Source organism: Prenolepis imparis, unplaced genomic scaffold (assembly GCF_030444845.1).
Source record: "Prenolepis imparis isolate NDT839.2.m4 unplaced genomic scaffold, iyPreImpa1.0 SCAF_8, whole genome shotgun sequence".
Classification (NCBI taxonomy): domain Eukaryota; kingdom Metazoa; phylum Arthropoda; class Insecta; order Hymenoptera; family Formicidae; genus Prenolepis; species Prenolepis imparis.
In genome coordinates, this window is record NW_028141166.1 from 10,031,535 (window position 1) to 10,050,076 (window position 18,542).

Sequence of the window (18,542 nt, forward strand, 5' to 3'; positions counted from 1 at the left end):
AAACACCGTTGGTATCATACAACACAGTATCGTAAACACAGATACACATCTACTTTATAACGAATTTGATATTACGTTTCTATGCAAAGTAATTATACTTGTAACATTACGCTTCGGCAGTCAATTAAGTAACTAATCACCGTCTCATATTTAATTTGCTGTTCATATTACGCATGCAGATATTTCATTACATTATCCTCGGTCGTTTAATTAATTGCTATCATAGCAGTCATCGTTTCGTCTATTATGTAATTCGATCTAATTTCAGCGTAAATTCGGAGATTGTAAGGAATACGATTAGCCGTACGAATTTGCATAAAATGACGACGTTACTTTTTGTCACAGAGAAAATAAGTAAAAATAAGTTAAAAGAAAAAGAATATAAAAGAACGCTTAAAGTTTCGCTGTTATACGCAGAGCTTGATGCAGCGTTCTTTTCATCTCTTTTCATTTCTTTTTTATTCCTTTAGAATTGTGTTGCGCTTTTCATATTTGTCCAACAATTCGACACAGCTAAAATTTTCTCTCGACTTTCCGCGAATGTTTTCGTTAAAATCTCACAATACGTGATCGACACCGTTACTTTACTAATCTAAAGATAGCGTGTTTTTTAAGTTATGCCTTGTGGATATTTGGCTTAAATACAGAAAATTTACAGATATCTTTTCATAGGTAATCCAATTTAGATTTCCTAAATTTCTATAACTAAATTTATCAAACGTCGTTATTTATGTAGAATTTATAAATTTCCATTAAAGCCTCACACTAGTGGATACTAATTTTATATTTAGCTGTTTTATTTTTTATTAAATGTCCATAATAGAGCAACGTATGAATTTTAATTCTGCAATTAAATGCTATCGCCGCTATTTTAAATACATCGTATCATGATGATCGAAAAAGACTGAAATAATTCAATATATCGTTATTAGAGAAAATGAAAGACTGGCCTCAAATTGAACTTTAGTCCCCGTGTGTTGTATGATATCTTTACCCGCGCATATTGTTCTCTAGCTTCTTGCTAGAGATCGTGCAGCGATAAGTCGATATCATCGGCAAAAACACGCGATGAACACCGCACGTGCCGAAATTAAAACCGAATACTTTGTTAAGCGCGTATTCTTATTGTCTCATCAGCGAAAGGGAACGCAGTGCGCGATATTCAAATTACATCGCTTCGCGCGAACCGGCATCGTCGTCGTCTAATAAGAACGTAGGTATGCAAATAACACGATGCGGTTGCCAAGATATTCGCGTAATCGCGAGACCGTCCGCGCGAAGCAATCATTTAGTTTCGCTAATTATCAGTTGGAATTAGCGATCGGGGTAATTTAGCGGCACCGGTAATTAGACGAGCGGCATTTACACGCCTACATTTCCTGGATATACGAGAGCATCGCGCGTCAGGGCGCTTCCCTTCCCGCTCATTGAACGTTACCGTCGAAAGGAGAATTATTGACGTCGCGATAATGCACCCCCCGACGAATGACGGATCGATGGCGCTGCTGCACTAACGACGTCGCTTGATTTATGCGGCGTATTCCGTTGACGGGCCCAAAGTAACGCGGTGTCGACGGTTCGCGCGCCATTGACAGACTGTTTTTCCCCGAGCGAGGCGAGTTCGCGCCGATATCACTGCGCGCGCGAACGGCTTGACGTTTTTAATGGAATAACGCGAAATTAATGGCCTATCATTTTTCAGAGACCACTCTTTCTCTCCCGTCGCTTCTCTTCGCGTCTCGACAGCACGATTGCGCATGTAACCGCAATTACGTGCTGTCAATTCGAACGGCACGAAAGCGAATCCAATCGGCGCAGAATAGAGACAGACCAGTTGCGATTGCACATGAACGCTGTTGACTTTTCTTAAGTTCAATTAGTGGAGTTGTCAATAGAAGACTATTAATTTAAGATAATCGATATAATCGATATAATTTTGATCGATGTAACTTTCATATTATCTGTATATCTCTATCTGTGTATCTTTTTTTCTCAATAAAATTTTATAATAAAATTGACGATTTTACTCTGTTAAATTTTATTATAAAATTTAACGATAAAATGTAAAATACATAACGTTCATTCACAAAAAACCTAATCATAGATCAATAAATGGCACAGCGAATATTTTTATTTTATTTTAACGAATCGTATAAAAATATATAGAACGCGTATAATATTCATAGAGAACAAAAGTTATTAAACTCAATTCAAGAGATTTCTTTCTTCTCATTTCTCAGTCTCGCGAAGCGTCTGAACTATTTTTACACGGTCATTGATGGCACCTTTGATTCTGGGCATCGTGCCCATTATGTTGAATAGATAACTCCGGACTGCTCTCTCTGATTCACGTCTCGGCACTCTAAAAGTCGTCATATTTCAATTTTTAAAGTCTCACACGACCGACATCAATAACACTCCGTTCTAATATATTTTATAAGATAAACTTGAATTTTTGAATTTGGAGTTTTGATAGCTAAAAAAATGTGAAAATTTATTAATCCTTTGCAGGGTAATAATACGAATAAAAAAATCGAGATATAAATAAATTTTCTTTTCTAGAGTAAAAATTAATTTATCGAAGTATATATGTATAGACTTAAATAGAACGGTACGGTTTTTTTACTAATAATCTAAAAAAGTTTAAATAATGTTAATTTTTTCTTTTAAGATGTAGTCAGTTTTTCTCTACTTTATATATATATATATATATTATTCACAAGAAGCGATTATTATTGAATTGATTATTGTTTTTATCCCAGCAAAGTCGGAGATTCACAGAAGTGTGAATTATTACTACGCGTTCTCAATTTATACTATTGAGTTAACTCGAAATAAGTAAACTTGTATATGCTCTCTATAATTTAGCTTTCACAATGCGATTCACAAATAAAAACCTTAAAAATCTAGCTGCACACGAGATAGAGAACTTTTCGCATGCAGTAATGATAAGTAAAAACAACGATCCGTGAAAGTTCTTATTCATCTAATAGTTAAATAAAGACCATATATCCATTGTATGATAAATGTGCTAATTAATATTATGAATATTCACACTAATCGCCATATCATTACATTGTCGATATTGCAGACATGAAATGCACATATCTCATCCTGATATTTATTACTGACGGAAACTAAGCCACATGTGTGTTATCTCGATACGAAATGTAATTTCACATTAACTCGAAATGTGCGGCAAATACATATTATATATTGCGAATCAATTGGTGGACTGCAGTGATTCTATTTTCGGTGCAAAATAAACCTAAACCAGTTTAATTCGTTCTAAACGTAAACGTTAACCTCAAACAATAGTGCGCTTTCATCTATTGGTACGTTATTGTTTCGTTAAATTTTCATTGCGCATATTAAATTATAGTGTATTGGATACGTTGATTGATTAGTAATTGATTACTGCACATTCAGGCTTCAATACATTAAAATCTACATATACATATCGACTATAATTGTTCTCAAAAACAATACCTCGTCGAATGTTCCCTGGTTCACTTACAGTTAACATTTACAGCTTTATATTATGTGCATATTTTTCTAAATTTGATAATTTAAGACAACTCAAGAAATTAGCTTGGTTAAAGTAAAATTAACTCAAATTAATTTTGGTGTTTGTTTTAAATTATCAAATATAAAGATATAGTAGAGTAATAACACAGAGCAAAAGAGAAATTTTTTTTCCGTATAGGTATATCAATATATTTTTTTCAGAATAAAAGCTTTGCATATATCAAGTTGTAGAAATAATTGAAAAATATTAAAATACTATAAGGACGTAAATGACACAAATCCATCTTTGCACAAATGCCTCTTTTAAAACATCAACAAGGGGGTATGGACGACAAAACTATAGTACGCGGCTTTTATTTAGAAATCGAAAAAGAGAGAATAAACGGTCAATTCGGAACAAGAAAGGAGAGACGGCGGACTTCGAAATTCATCGGACGCGCATGTATTTTCTACCGGTGCGTTCTCGATTAAATTGCAGCGCGGCTTGTTTGCTCTATCTACTGGCCAGTCGACCGAGAGTACATATCGACGTCCAACGAATGCGCGCGCGCGATACTCTTTCGCCTCCGTTACACTATTGCATCCGCATCTGTCTATGCATCTGTGCTCGTGTCATTGGCATCGTCGTCGTCGTCGTCGTCGTCGTCGTTGTTGTCGATGATTTTCGCATCGCGTCAGACCGTAAAGTTTGATCGCCGCCGTCGCCAGCCGCATAAATGGCAAATGCAAAAAATGCGAAGTGTGTCTCGTGCATTGTGCGCGCATAGCCGTTGGGAAAACAAAAGTCCCACCCACCTCTCTATCTCACCCTCTTTCGGTTGGTCCGAGAATGCATCTTTCTTGTTTAGCTGATCGTTTCTTCTATGCACGTAGCGCGCACAGTTGCTCCCGGGTATATCTCGACCGGCGAAGTGCCGATGAAATATCCATATTCCGCCGGAAGCTCTCGCGTAAAAATGCAGTTTTCATGCGCTTTTCTTACTCTTCGTTCATCCGTCTGTCTCGACGCAACGGTGATTTTTTGAGCGCGCGATGCTAAATTTCCAAGCGTAGTCGGAGTGACCATTTCAAGATCGAGCACATATCCGTCAGTGAAATAAAAAAAATAGATTTTACTTTAGACGGGAAAACTGTCACTTTATTCAAGTCGTTCGTCAACGTGTTGATCGATTAATTTTTTTTTACGCGAACCGAGAGCTTGGCCCACTCATAATGGATAAAACGGTTGTTTGAATGATTGATCGCGCGCGCGAATAGTGCATATAGCTATCGATAATAAAGTAAAAGGTTTTACCTCTCGTTCGAATTCTCGTACCCTCTTAGCAGGAATGTCACAAGTTTCGCGACAGTCTGACAGCTCATTTTCGCGGATAAGAGCGGAAGATAGTCCAATGCCCACACGGAATAAGATGACGACCTCGTATTCCAGATACAATTACCCGGACCGAAACCTCGATCGATAAGACTCAATCCAATCGAGAAGGTCGACCGGGCGTTTCCGAACAAACTGCCAGGATAATTATTATAACGACGGTAATATCAACCATCCCCGAATATTATCCGTCATATCTCTGACGAATGTGCGAGCGAGCGGATCCGCATACGTAATATCGCGGAGTACTTTAAGTAAAGGCGGAGGATATAACGGTAACCGCGGTCATAACCGTAATCGTAAGAGTAAAATCGCTCCCGTTACAGAGGGGACGGTGCGACGTCAAGGGAGGAGGCTAACGACGAGGATTTATATGAAGCAAGGATGTGCTTCCCACGGAAAGTGTCGCTAAGCCATGGTTTTTTAGTCCACCACTCCTAATTCCAAAAGTGCTGTTTCTTTCGCAAGCAAATAAATAAGTACGGAGAACCCTGTGCGCGAGAACCGAGGTCTGGTAGTCCATGACACAAAGCCCTTCCCAAGCTTCTAACGAGGTGTCGCAGCCTTTGCGGGACACTACCGGATCCCGCGCGTCCTCCTGAAATTCCGTAATTAATCTCGGTCCGCCACCGCTGCCGCGCGCGGCTTCCGTCTCGCACGACTCTCTGGAGTCGGCTCCTCTCTGAATGGATCCTTCTTTCGTGCACGAGAATATATGTCCCTGTGTGTGTGTGTGTGAATATGTGTGTACTTTTGCGTGTGTTAGTTTGCCGCGGCACTGTCATTTTCGAACTTGCGACGCGCTCTCTCCGTTCTCGTCCCACGAGAAATTCTCTCGACTATCTCTCTCTCTCTCTTTCTCTTTGTGCGCGCATCTAACAAAATTTTCAACACACTTCCGAGAGTGCGAATGGATACTAATGTAGAAGTTATAACGCCTTAGCAAAGACGTTGTACTCTCGTTGCATGTCGACAGACACATATACACATACCGTCTTTTTGATTCTGCTCTGTATCTAATAATGATTACATCTAACTCCGAGCGACGTTATATCGTTCACGTTGATTTCCTCTTAAATCTAATTTGTGGTCCCTTTGTGACTCGCCCTTTACTCTCACACGTTACGATCAATAAAAAAAATGTTATGTTCTGAGAGGGATTTGGATTTTCTTGGAACATATTGTGATTTTAAGAAGATTTAAAGCTATTAAGATTTAACAGATAAATTGCTTTATCTAACATCGTTGATTTTAATGATTGATATTTTAATAGCTAATTAATAATTATTTTTCGGTTAATAATCTTTTCCGGTCGAATTCCGTTGTTCTAAAAATTTCGTTTACGTTTGAAATTTATTTTATTCGCGTGTTATCATGACATTTTTTAACTTCTTTTTCTTTCTCGATTTATTAGCGTATTTGTTTTTAAAACATTACTAATATCATATATTTAATCCTATACGACAGCCGTATTTTCTGTCCAACGCTCGAGGGAATATGCTACTCGAGAGCCATACAAATGACTTCCTCTCCTTTCTCTCTTTCTCCCTTTTTTCCAGACGTATTATTTCGTTGAAGCTTGACAGAGAGCCGCCTTCGTCGCCGACAGAATACGTTTACGTATTTGATCTCCACTGGAGATTATCGCACTGTCTTCTGGCATAGAGCGAAGCGTTGTTCATCCATCTCCCATTTTTACAAGGGAGTTAAGTGCGTGTAGATGCATAAGTCGGGAGCAAAAGCGTACAAGAATATTGATCGTGTCCGGCTGGCGCTGCTGCCAGGGCGAAAGAAAATCAAATAAGAAATACTGTAACGATATATAATATGCAACAGAGTCATGTCTAATTCCAAGAATCTCGAGAAATAGAAAAGTTTCCGACTTTAGTTCTATGTCATATCTAGGTCAGGCATATTCAAACATATACATATATCATAATGCAGTGATTTTCTAAAAGTAAGATCATAGTTGTCATTTTTTAACAATTTTTCGTTTGATTGCAATTTAAAATGAATACCTACTCGTTTTTTTTGAAAGTCTTATAATAATAACTACTTCATCACTGCAAAATTATTTTAAATAATATATTCGCGAAGTGCTTTAATTTCTACTTGAGAAATCCCGCATCTTTTTTTTTCTCAAATCTTCGGGGATGATTTCGAGAGGCTAAAATTACACCATTTCTACTGGAACGAACTGGACGAATTATTACAATGAACAAGCTCGAAAACTCGCGTTGGACCGAGCTCCTTCTTCACTTTAATTACGGTCAGGTGTGCTTTAAACTATCCTCACGGGTTGCCCTGTCACCTCTTTCGCCCCGCAAGGAGCGCCTGCATCGAGACTGCATGCGCACCGGCTTAAACCTTTGCGCGCCGCCACCGGTCGATAAGACGTTGCTTCGAGAACTCTATCAAAAATGCACTGCCCTGCACGTGGCTACTCGCTCTGCAGCACAATCCGACTTCGTATAACGAACCAGAGGAAATAAATGCTGAAGTGAACATAGGAGTTAAAGAGTATATAATCAGCTTATACTTTCTTTACTAAAGAGAATTAAATTCTGACGAGAATATATTTGGGGTTGAAGATATAATACATGTGTTGTGAGAAATATACGAAAAATTTCATTTGTACCGCATTATTTTTTTTAAGACATTCTTTTTGATTTTAAGACAAATTCTTTTGAGGAATTGAGTTTTTAAATCAAAATGAAAATATCATTATTTGAATTATTCCAAGGAATGTCAATATTTATTGAAATTTTTCTAATTTGAATATTTATAACTCTTATTCTTATATCAAAATTCTGTTACATCTTCTGTTAAGCTCTGCATTTAAAATTAATAGAAAAATGACACTTTGATTTGTTTCCCTTCGAAAGATTAGTTTTGTCAGAAATCTTTCAATTCTAACTGTTAATTATTGAAAAACTATACGGATACGTCAATTTTTCTTAAAGAAAAATCTATTTTAAAATCATAGAATTTTTCATTAAAAAAATAATGCAAGATAAAGAAAAGTGGATATTTTCTATCTAAGCAAGAAATTCGAGTTGTCCGTTATTGCACGCTCTAGCCACGGTGCTCTTTATTGCTAACCGAGAATGGCGCTAAAATGGTGAAATGGATAAACTCCAAAAAGCATTGGCACAATTACCGTGCGTTATTCCCGACCAGCGAGGGCATTAACGGGTTAGCCCGGCTGGCAGCGAAAAGGCGGACGATACAACAAAAGCTTATCGTTTTAAATAGCGACGGTATCATCGACGCGCGAAAACTCTGACCTGGGTGGCCGGTCGTTGCCGGCAACGATCGGCCACGGTACGAGGAAAAATTCCCCGGCTGTCGAAGAGAGTGTTGCGAAATATCTGGCGAGCGATTTCATCCGCGACGCGGCGCGCTACACAGCTCGTTACATCGAAGTTCGATACTTCCGACCGATAACTGCTCATATAGTCGATACCTATACTCTAGAGATTCACTTGTCCATACTGGCTTGGCGACACGAACTAGCTTTCATGTTCGATACTTTGCTGCTTCCACAAAGTTTCGAACGAAGAGCGACTCAACTCGGATTAAGAGTAAAGATGAAAAGATGATATTGTCGTTATTTTTATTATTTGTTTATTATTTCGCAATACACAACATTATGTGAGCCACGGTTAGCACATAATATGTTCCTCGCGCTACTGTAAATCTGTCGTATATCCGCTTTAGCATACAAATACGTTAATATATTTAATATATTTTAATAATTAGATATTATTATCGCATTTCTTTTATAAAGGAGAATAAATTCGTAAAACTTAATGGAATATTAGAAAGATGTTAAAATGATTATTTTGGCGTTGATTATATTTTCCGTAAAACAAATCTCTTTTTGATCCTGTTTACCTTCATTATAATATATTTGTCAATGCTTTCTTCGTACATTTTTATGACATTCAGCCCTGCATAAGTATGCCCGGGGCATCGAAATACTTCACATCGACCCTGGAAGTTACTTACGAACACGGCAAGCAAACTTTCCAACTTACCTACCCTTTTCAACTCAAGGGTTCGAGCCAAATAGCTACCACAGGGTTACTGGGAAATATCCGGAAATATCTTTCGGCGGTGTGTTTCCGCGGAACATAAAAATATAGTCTCAGAAACTCTGTGGCAGATGGCATGGTACGGTTATGCTTTCTTAGACAACGTAAGTGCTGCCTGCACTCGTGTTTGTATGCACTCTCGACAAGACGAATAATTCGACGATCAAAGGATGCTGTTTTTATACATAATTTATTCTTGGCTTCAATCAATGATCAATGCTCATTCTGTACGATTAACAATAAATGCGTCGCGCGATTCCCACAGAGAAAATGTGATTCTCTAATGATTTTCTTTCTGATTTAATTCTATTTAATCTTTGCTCGCAGGTATTTACCATATTCTTACGCTTCAACGAGAACCTGCCACAAAACTCGCCATCAAGTACTTTTTAATAACAGTAATCTACGGCACAAACTTTCTGAGTTGCATAAAAGAGAGAGAGAAATTGCTTTTCTACTTTCAAAAAATTTTTATTGACATACATACGCTTACCGAATTTCTTTAATTCATTAGTTATTCTTTTGTCATTTTATCGATAATTATTATACTAAAATTGAAAAAGATATTGTTTTATGTTAAATAAAAAAAAATAGTTTTTATTGGTATCATACTTATGTTATATTTAATTTTATATATTTTTTCTTCTTTTATTACATTTTCTAATCACGCGTCTATAATATCACAATGTTATTCACCATCGCTTACAAAGTAATTTCTCTCATTGCATGTCATTCTAACGGACAGAAGACGGCTCGGCGGGAGACCCGCGCCGTCTCAGGATTCGCATTCGTAAACGCTTCATAAACGAAGCGCGAACGCGTGTCCCATTCGCGTGCATAAATCATCGTCGCATCCGGCGCTGCTTTCCCCGACTTGAGCCGCAGTTGCTTTGTAAATATTTCACGCGCGTTCCAGATTCGCGAAATCTGCCTTATGACGCGCGAGCTTTTCGCTCGGGACGATTCGCGAAACGATCGGCTGGATGGGGAGAGGAGAGAAAGGGGGAAAAGATCCGATTGGCTCCGAGGATGAGAAAGACACTCTGAAAGATTCAACATGGGGTACCGTACCTCTCGGATACTTGCATTATGTAAATGCCCAAGTATTACATTATGTAAGTGCACCGCGCACAGGCGTTGAATAACGTTAATGTCGCGCGCGCGACTCGGTCCGCCAGGTCATAAATCCGATTTATACACGAATATGTCCGCCCTAGTGGCCGCTAAATCACCCGGCTTTAAGAGCGAGATAAGACTCGCATCGATTGGTGGACGAAGTGGCAGGCGCAACCGATCCCCCGTCCGAAACTTCCACGGCGAGAGGAGGAATTCTCCTCTCGCTTCGCGGGAACTCGCGCTCGTTGCGGATACGCTGAAATATTCAGGGCGGTTCACTTCAGACGTCTGCATTATGTAGCACTCGCTTACCGTCCCTTTGAATGATTTTATCGATCGGGTAATTACTCGTATGGAGCATTGCCGGATGGAAGTAATTTCTTTCCCCGGCCGCGCGTTTCTAAGGGAGAATACCGAGGGACGAGAGAGGATACAACGGAAGAGAGAAAATTCGACGGCGGGATTACGGATGCACTTTCGCGATGTCTTACATCGTGCGATCCTGCGGAATAGCGGTTCGCCATCAGTACGATGAATAGAAACAAATTTGCATATTTCAAAAGACACTAGTTAGCTACTAGAAATTCTAATGAAATTGGACGAGCTGGTATCTCTCTCGGTTCGTCGTTTCGAAATTTAGAACTTATCTTCCATTCTGCGCTTAATATTCCTTTGAGATAGCTATTAATGAATCTTTGTACAAAGTTTATATGTAAAGTTTTGTTTAATTATATACAATTTTTTAAAAATTTTGGCACGAATCAGCTTGACACGTATTATTTTCCTTAAAAATGGCAAAAGACTGGAACTGAATTTCTCATAAAACATAAAGAAAAGTGCATTTCCCCTTTCTCGTTCGTTGGATTATTAAACGATCTCTTTTCCGACATATATATCAATTACATTATACAAATATTATTACCATGTTCTTCATAAAATAACCGTTTGTTGTACGCTTCCGTGCTATTTTCTTTTAAACATTAATGCTTTTCGCGCTTTACGATCCGCGTTACCGCATTGCAGCGGAATTAAAACGCACATAACAGGCAGCCGGTAGCGCAAAGAACGCGAGAAATATCATCAAGAGTGTTAATAGTTTAAGGTACTTTCATCTCGGTGAAACAACGTGAAACCAAAAATGCACATTCGCAACCGTCTCTAAATATATATCACGCTCGTTCTTCAAACGTTTTCGTATGCGAGGATTAAAACAGAGATTAACGTGCTCTCTCTCTCTCCCTCTCCCTCTCTCTTTCTCTCTCTCTCTCTGCTACTTTGCCTCTGATCTAGTTGGGAGAACTCTCTGAGAGCTTAACGTCATTATCCACGCTATGTTTACATACAGGTTCGACGCGAAAGACACGGTTAATCGGGAAAGGGATGAATCCGTTGGGCGGTCCGCTTAAGTCGCTCCGTTATGTAAAACTAGTCGAGACGAAGGTGTCGAGCAATGGTCCACGTCGCTCCTGTTCCGATAAAACCATCTCTTTCTCTCTCTCTCTCTCTCTTTCCTCAGTGCACCATAAATCGACATTGGCCGCCGCGCCGTGCTGCTGCACCGCACGCGGCTTTCGGTAAACTTTTTATTCATTGCGTCCCCCGGGGAGATCGGACCGTGCGGGCGCGTACGTGGGCGTGGGAGTATTAAAGGAAAATCGATCTCACTCGCCGGGTGAGTGAGAGAAAGAGTGAGAAAGAGAAAGAGATGAACGCACTTCCTATACACACCGGTGGTCTGTGATGCGGCCCCTCCTCTACCGCGTTCATCCGCTACCCGTTCGGTCAACTTCCTCTCTCTCGCTTCTCCACCCGTGGTTCACAATCGCAACCCACACACGCCGATACGAACGAGGGTGGACGAGCGAGCGAGCGAATGGCGGCGGCTACAATGCGCGGAATCCTATCTGGAAAGTTTGAGCAATACTCGAAATTCTGGGTCAGACGAGTCGTGTCTTCCTCGGCGAGTCGCACGTCCCGTCCCGTTCCATCGTGGCACGCCGACAAATCTCTAAGAAGATCCAATAAAATCGATCCCGCACATCGACGTCTCTCACTCTCTCTCTCACTCTCTCTCTCTTTCTCCTCCTCTTTCCCTCCCTCTCTTCGACCGATCGGAACCTATCCTGCGGTGGCAGCAGCCGGGCACGGGTATTATCGGCCAGGAATTGCTCGGGGAAACGAGATTCCCCGAGTGGCGCAATGCGTTCGCCGCGAGCGAACTTGCGTATCACCGCGATGATACCGTCACCCTTTATAACTTCGATTATCTGAGGCGCCGAAATTATTTTGAACTTTCGATGTATTAAGCTTAAGCGGTCTTAAGATGGATAATTCAAACGTATATATGAAAACAAAAATATTTTTTAGGAATGTAGTGAGAGAGAAACAATATTTGTTTATTGATCATTAATCTTCTCCGGTAGATTTAGATCTTTGAATTTTTTACACTTTTTTTTATTAATTAAAGTAGATATCTTTTAATTTTTTTTTCTATAAAAGACATATGAGAGAAAATGAAATAATACTAAAAGTAATGAAACTTGACTGAAGATGAGAATTTTAGAATCTTGCTCGTCTAAACTATACACATGTCGGTTTACATTATTAACTACAAAGGCACTTCAATTCTAATATGCAGCATCATACGGATTGAGATAATAGGATTTATCACGCGCATCAGAGTTCCGCTTGCAATTTCGCGAAGCCTCTTACATCGGCACGATCTTAATTTTCATAATTAAATGACGAGTCGATACAAGAGAGCAGCGTCATAATTTTTTTTTTCGTGAATAATATGAATAAGTAATTTCGAGAAAAATTGTTTCAGATTATAATACCTATTCAAAAACGTTTTTATTCACTGAAAACGCCGTCAGGATTGAAACGTTCGTTTGAGCAATGTATGCGTATATGAGTAATGTCGATTACTTTCATCACCGGGATATAGTTTAAAATATTATCGTTTATTTTAGATTTATATTTTGTTTGTGCGTTTCTAAATTGATTTCAAATACGTATTCTCGTTCAAACAATAGTCGATAATAGCGCATAGAATTGAACTTAACTTTTGTCGAATTCTCCGGTATCGAAGTCTATTAAAGCGCAAAGTTCTGCCACGTTAGATAAACCGTCGACAATCAAATTGCTGGCGATTGCGTTTCATCATAGCGAACACCCGTAGTTCTACAATTGTAATCAAATGAAGGTTCTTGTACAATGACGTTTCCGTCCTCTCAAGTTCGTACCACTTATCTTTTTACAATCGACGAGATCGGATTAGATCGGATAATTATTGCGGAGCCAGTTTACCACTGTTCCTCGATGTACTCTTCGCTGAGATGTAATATTCCTCTACCTAGGATTCATCCCCCTTCCTTTCCTCCCTCCCTTCCACCCCCTATATTTCTCGTATATCCTGTATTCTCATCAGGTTTTGCCCTCCGTGTACTTGTCGGCTCACCTCCACCCGGTCTTAATGGAGGGCAATGTCTGTTGCAGTAATCTAAGCAAATGAATTTCTCGATAAATCACCGTGAGCTCAATTCGTTCTGCGAGCCCGTTCCCGTAAAAAGAAGAACGCTCATTTGTCTGCGACACAAATTGCAACGCTTTCGCGCGACTGTGGTAAGTGTTCGCTAAAACCCTAAACATTCGCCATAATCGTAAACTTCTGCAATGCATTTGCAAAGAAACATTCGCGTTATATATAATGTCAAGTTTTTGCAGCCTAAGATTAAATTCATAATTATTATCAAAAATAACGCGATAAAATTTATAATTATTATCATAATAACCTAAGGATAATTATAATAATAAGACGAATGCATGATATCACGACATTTCCCAAAAATTGAAAATTATAAAATGACGAATGATTATATTCAACGTAGTCATTATAATATCATTAAAAGATGATTATTAATTGCATTATTCAGAAAATAATGAAATGCTACATATGCTGCCATTGTCACATTTATTTTGATTAATTCTAGACACATTTGAGGTGAACTCAGCACTTTATATACATAGAAGTACAATAAGATAAATGGATATGGCAATAATCACTTAATCCTTAACCATTCGTTGCAAAATTTCATTGCTGGAATATTTAATTCTATCGCGGATCAAACATTTTTAACAACAAATGCTATTATCGAGAAATCTTTATCTATTCACACAATTTTAAATGCGCAAAAAATGTAAAAAAATTTTTTTAAGTATTATAGTGAAACGCATTATAAGTATTGAATATATATATAAAGTTATCGAAATATTAAGTATCCGAGTGTTGTGCTATCAAGATGAAATCTTTATTAGAAACTTTTACGTAGGCCTCGTAAATTTCCTTGCACCGAAGTGCGCGGAACTAATTCGATAGAACTAATAACGAAAGAATTTACGAAAGGAAGGCTTCTGCGGTCGCATCGGCAAAGAACTTCCTAACGACTTTCTGCCCGGTAACTGTCCGGCCGTTAACTTGCCGGTGTCAGTGATTTTCAGGAAAGTAATCCGCGATCGCGCTTTCAAATCTTTCGCAGCTGCCTTAACCGCCGTCTCCAAGCGATCGACCATCGAGAAATCTCATCCTCTACCTTTCCTCTTTCTATCGTACGCTTTTTCTCCGTCTCTTCTCTACCCCGGTCCGTCGGTTCTTACCGCCATTTTGCATCCGAGCGTTCGACTCGACGCTAAACTTGTTCCCGAAGCGGCGACCCTATCGGAGAAAAAGCAGAACCCCCGGGTGGAGGAAAAGCGACAAAGGAAAAAGGGGTGAGTCGCGCGCGCGCGACAGACGGGGATAAAGCGCCGAGTAAGAAGTTACGAAACGATGTGCGAACGTGTTACTTTGACTGTATTCGTTGTGAGCGACTTTATAGAAAGGATGGAAGTATAAGAGGAAAGACAAGTACGTGGTACTAAGTTCGAGTTTAAAGCAGAAGCGGCTTTGATTCGCGAATGCGTGGAAGTCTTAATTATATTATACGACTAATGCCACTATATACATATATTTCAAGTTTTATTAATAAGAGCATACATTAGAGTATTTTGAAGAAAGTTAGCACGAGACATACACGACTATGCAACTACAAATAATTTATCTAAAGAAATGTTTTTCTGCTGTCTTGATCAATGGTCACTTTAATAATTTGCATTCATATATTTTTAGAAATGTATATGCGTTAATTGCAAAATAGATTCACGCGCCCGGCGGTAGAAGCTCTAGTAATTTACTTGTATTTATTTGTTACAATGTTTGAAACTTTTCGAGTCATGCTAAAAAAAAAAAAAGAAAAAACAAGAGCATAGAGAGTTTGTTCGTTAACACCGTTTCATTCTTACAATTTTTTCTTTTTGCCCTGGATAGTCTCTCAATTACTAACGCGATATGAAGGACGCACGTTAACGACAATAACTCCGACAACAAGCATACTGGCAAAATCGTGTCACGTATTCTTTTGTTAGTTAGCAAAAACCATTGCTACATCTTTGTTGAATTGTCATATTAATTATTGAAAAAAGATACGCGCGAATTGTCAAAGATCAAAGAAACGTTATCGCCCGTTATAATCAAAGGTTCGCAGATATGTATTATCCATCATCGTAAATTGTCGTTTGGCTTTTACAGAAGTTCGCAGCATCAATATTATTATCAATATATTTTTTCAATATTTTTACATCAATTCCACTATTAATATATCGACACATCCGGCTTTATTAGCGTTATGCTTTCTGTGTTTTGTCATTACTTTATCTATCAATCAATATGTTCCTCTCATGTTTTTAAACTATATATTTATAATCCTGCACACATACACAATAAGTGGTTCTTATATTTTTTAAATAATTATATTTGAATATAAACTTTTTGTGGTATAAAAGGAAAATATGAAAAAATTATACTGTAACATTTAAAAAACACGTATCTTTTTATAGAATTTAGACAAAAACACATTTTAACACATTATTGTATATAAATTAAATTAATTATATTTAATTAAATATAATTTAATAACTGGAAAATAGTTTTATTTTTATTATTATTATTATCATATTATGTATTATTATTAATATATTATCCTAATATTTTTCATTTTAATAAGAATGATATTTAATGTTGACATTTGATGTAGAAAGAGAAAAAATAACATTTTTAATATGTATTATACAAAGGATATTCATACATGTAATATTAAAATTAAAATGTGACTAACTATTAATGATATTAAATCCCTTTAAAAAATACACATGACTCTCACATTTTCCAAACCAAGACTAGACCTGAATCTAAGAGAGAACTGTGGTGGTGCACCGCGTTCTAGTGCCCACAGTAGCTCGAAAACTAATTTATAGAGTCTCTTAAGGATCTTCCTGCGACCACGACGGTCGCCAGTAAAGAGAGAAACAGAACGAGCACAGCGAGAGTGACTTGACTGACGTTTAAATTCTTTTGTAAATGCGAACATCCATTCTCTGCCGAGACGTCTAAATGAGAAAAAGCTCTCGAGAGACAAGATAAAGAGAAATGCGTGAAAAAATGCTTATAAAAATTACATGTATTATTAATACTTTGTAGCATTATTATACTTTGTATATACATATATATTATAAGACTAATTACTTATAAAATTAATCGCTCTGCAAATATACTGAGAGAGAAGTAGCAAAATTTAATTAGCTAGAACGTGTTTTCGGAGTTTCTTTCGCGAGGATTTGTCATAACTTACATACGCGCCAAATACTGCACAGCTTTAAACGAAATTTTATACCTTTACTTTCTTTCGATAGTGTTCGTGGAGAAGAGCTTCACGCAGATACGCGACGCATCCCAAAACTTTTTCTCGAACCGTTACGCTTTAGTGATATTTCGACGGTCGGCACGTGATGCCGAAAGTTTCGCACGGGAATCGGTGTCCCATGAGTGTCATATTTTCCCGTAGGTAAAGTTTCGTCGAGTTTATCTACCATTGTGTACGCAGATCGGTCAATATTTGTTACACTGCTTTATATAACATTTTTATTGCCTTATCGCTGATCTATGGGGAAAATCCGTGCTCGGTATGGAAAGTGTACATAATAGATTTACATTCGTTAATGCCTCTCAATTGATTGTGTTTTATTTTAATTCGAGATATAGAACTACGCGTGTTCACACAAAAAAAAAATATTATCTCGAAATATTATTTTGGACATGAATGTAATCTTTTCTTCCGAAGTTAATTTATAGAAAATATTAAATGATTAAAAAGGAATGTTTTTCTGAATTCAATTTGTTAAGATAAGCGAAATAGATTAGACAATGCGTCGTGATTTATTTAATTAATTCTCATGCACCTTTAAATTAATGAGAGAGGGCTTGTGAACGTGACATACAATTAGTTAGTTTTCCCTCTTCACTTTCCAATTATCGCATCACTCCTTACCTAATCCGCTACGACCCTCCTAGTATCGTGCATCTTCTGTGCATCACTTCCCACCGCAGTTCTCTAGTTCTATCTCCTTTCCTTTACATCTACAGAGTGTCTCCAAAACTATATTGCCATTCTCATTTATTTATAAAATTTATCGAGATTTAATTAAGAAACTTACAAAACGATATGCTTCTTATGCAATTTTTTTAAATAAATTCTAATATTTTTTTACACATTATTCTCACGCGCTGATTTGTGAAATGTGCTCAAAGTTTTCTCTCGAAATAATACATTAATTAGTTTTAATATTTAATTTTTCGTATAAGTGCGATAATCGATTTTCATTCGTGTAGATTAACTTACGCAATGATTTATTAATGAAGAAGGAAGACGAAGAAGAATTTCTTAGCGCTCGTCTCAACTCTTGCGTGCGAGAAAATCATTTATTTCAATATCACGAGGAAGAATCGCGTGTCATTTTTAACGCTCCATGTCGTATATCAACCTAATTCCAGTGACTAATCCACGATCTTAAGGTGTAATCCACCCCCCTGAAGGTATCGGTGAAACTTCGGGACACCCCGTAGAGCACTCTGTGCTCGAAGTAGGAGCTTCGTAACAAAGGTGTCGCGGCAATTATCTCCGAGCGCGTGCAATTACTTCGAGGCCGAGAGCAAACTCCAGACTGGCCCATTTACCGGGATATCGGAGAATCGGTGGCGGCCTCCTTCCTTTCGGAACTCGAGATTGTTGTCGCTCGGGGTTAGTTAATCATACTGCCAAGAAGGTTGAAGGGGCCCAAGACGCGGTGCTCAGTGGTGGTTGTACCATGAATATCGCGTCGCTCCACACTTCGGCCAAACTTCGCGGAATGCTCCGCTTTGTTCGATATGCGGGCCAAAAGGCAGGAGGAAAAGATCCCGGTTAAGTGAAAAATCATGTTCCCGAATTTCGCGTAGCAATCCCGATAAGTACCTAATCGTTCCGTTCCGCGATAATATAATAAGATACGTTCCTATT

General features: G+C 38.2%; 1 protein-coding gene across 2 annotated transcripts in view; it reads left to right on the forward strand.

Moving 5' to 3' along the window:
• Positions 1-18,542, forward strand: part of LOC145939863 (neural cell adhesion molecule 2) — a 221,158-nt gene that overhangs the window by 67,044 nt on the left and 135,572 nt on the right. The gene's annotated exons all lie outside the window — the stretch shown is intronic.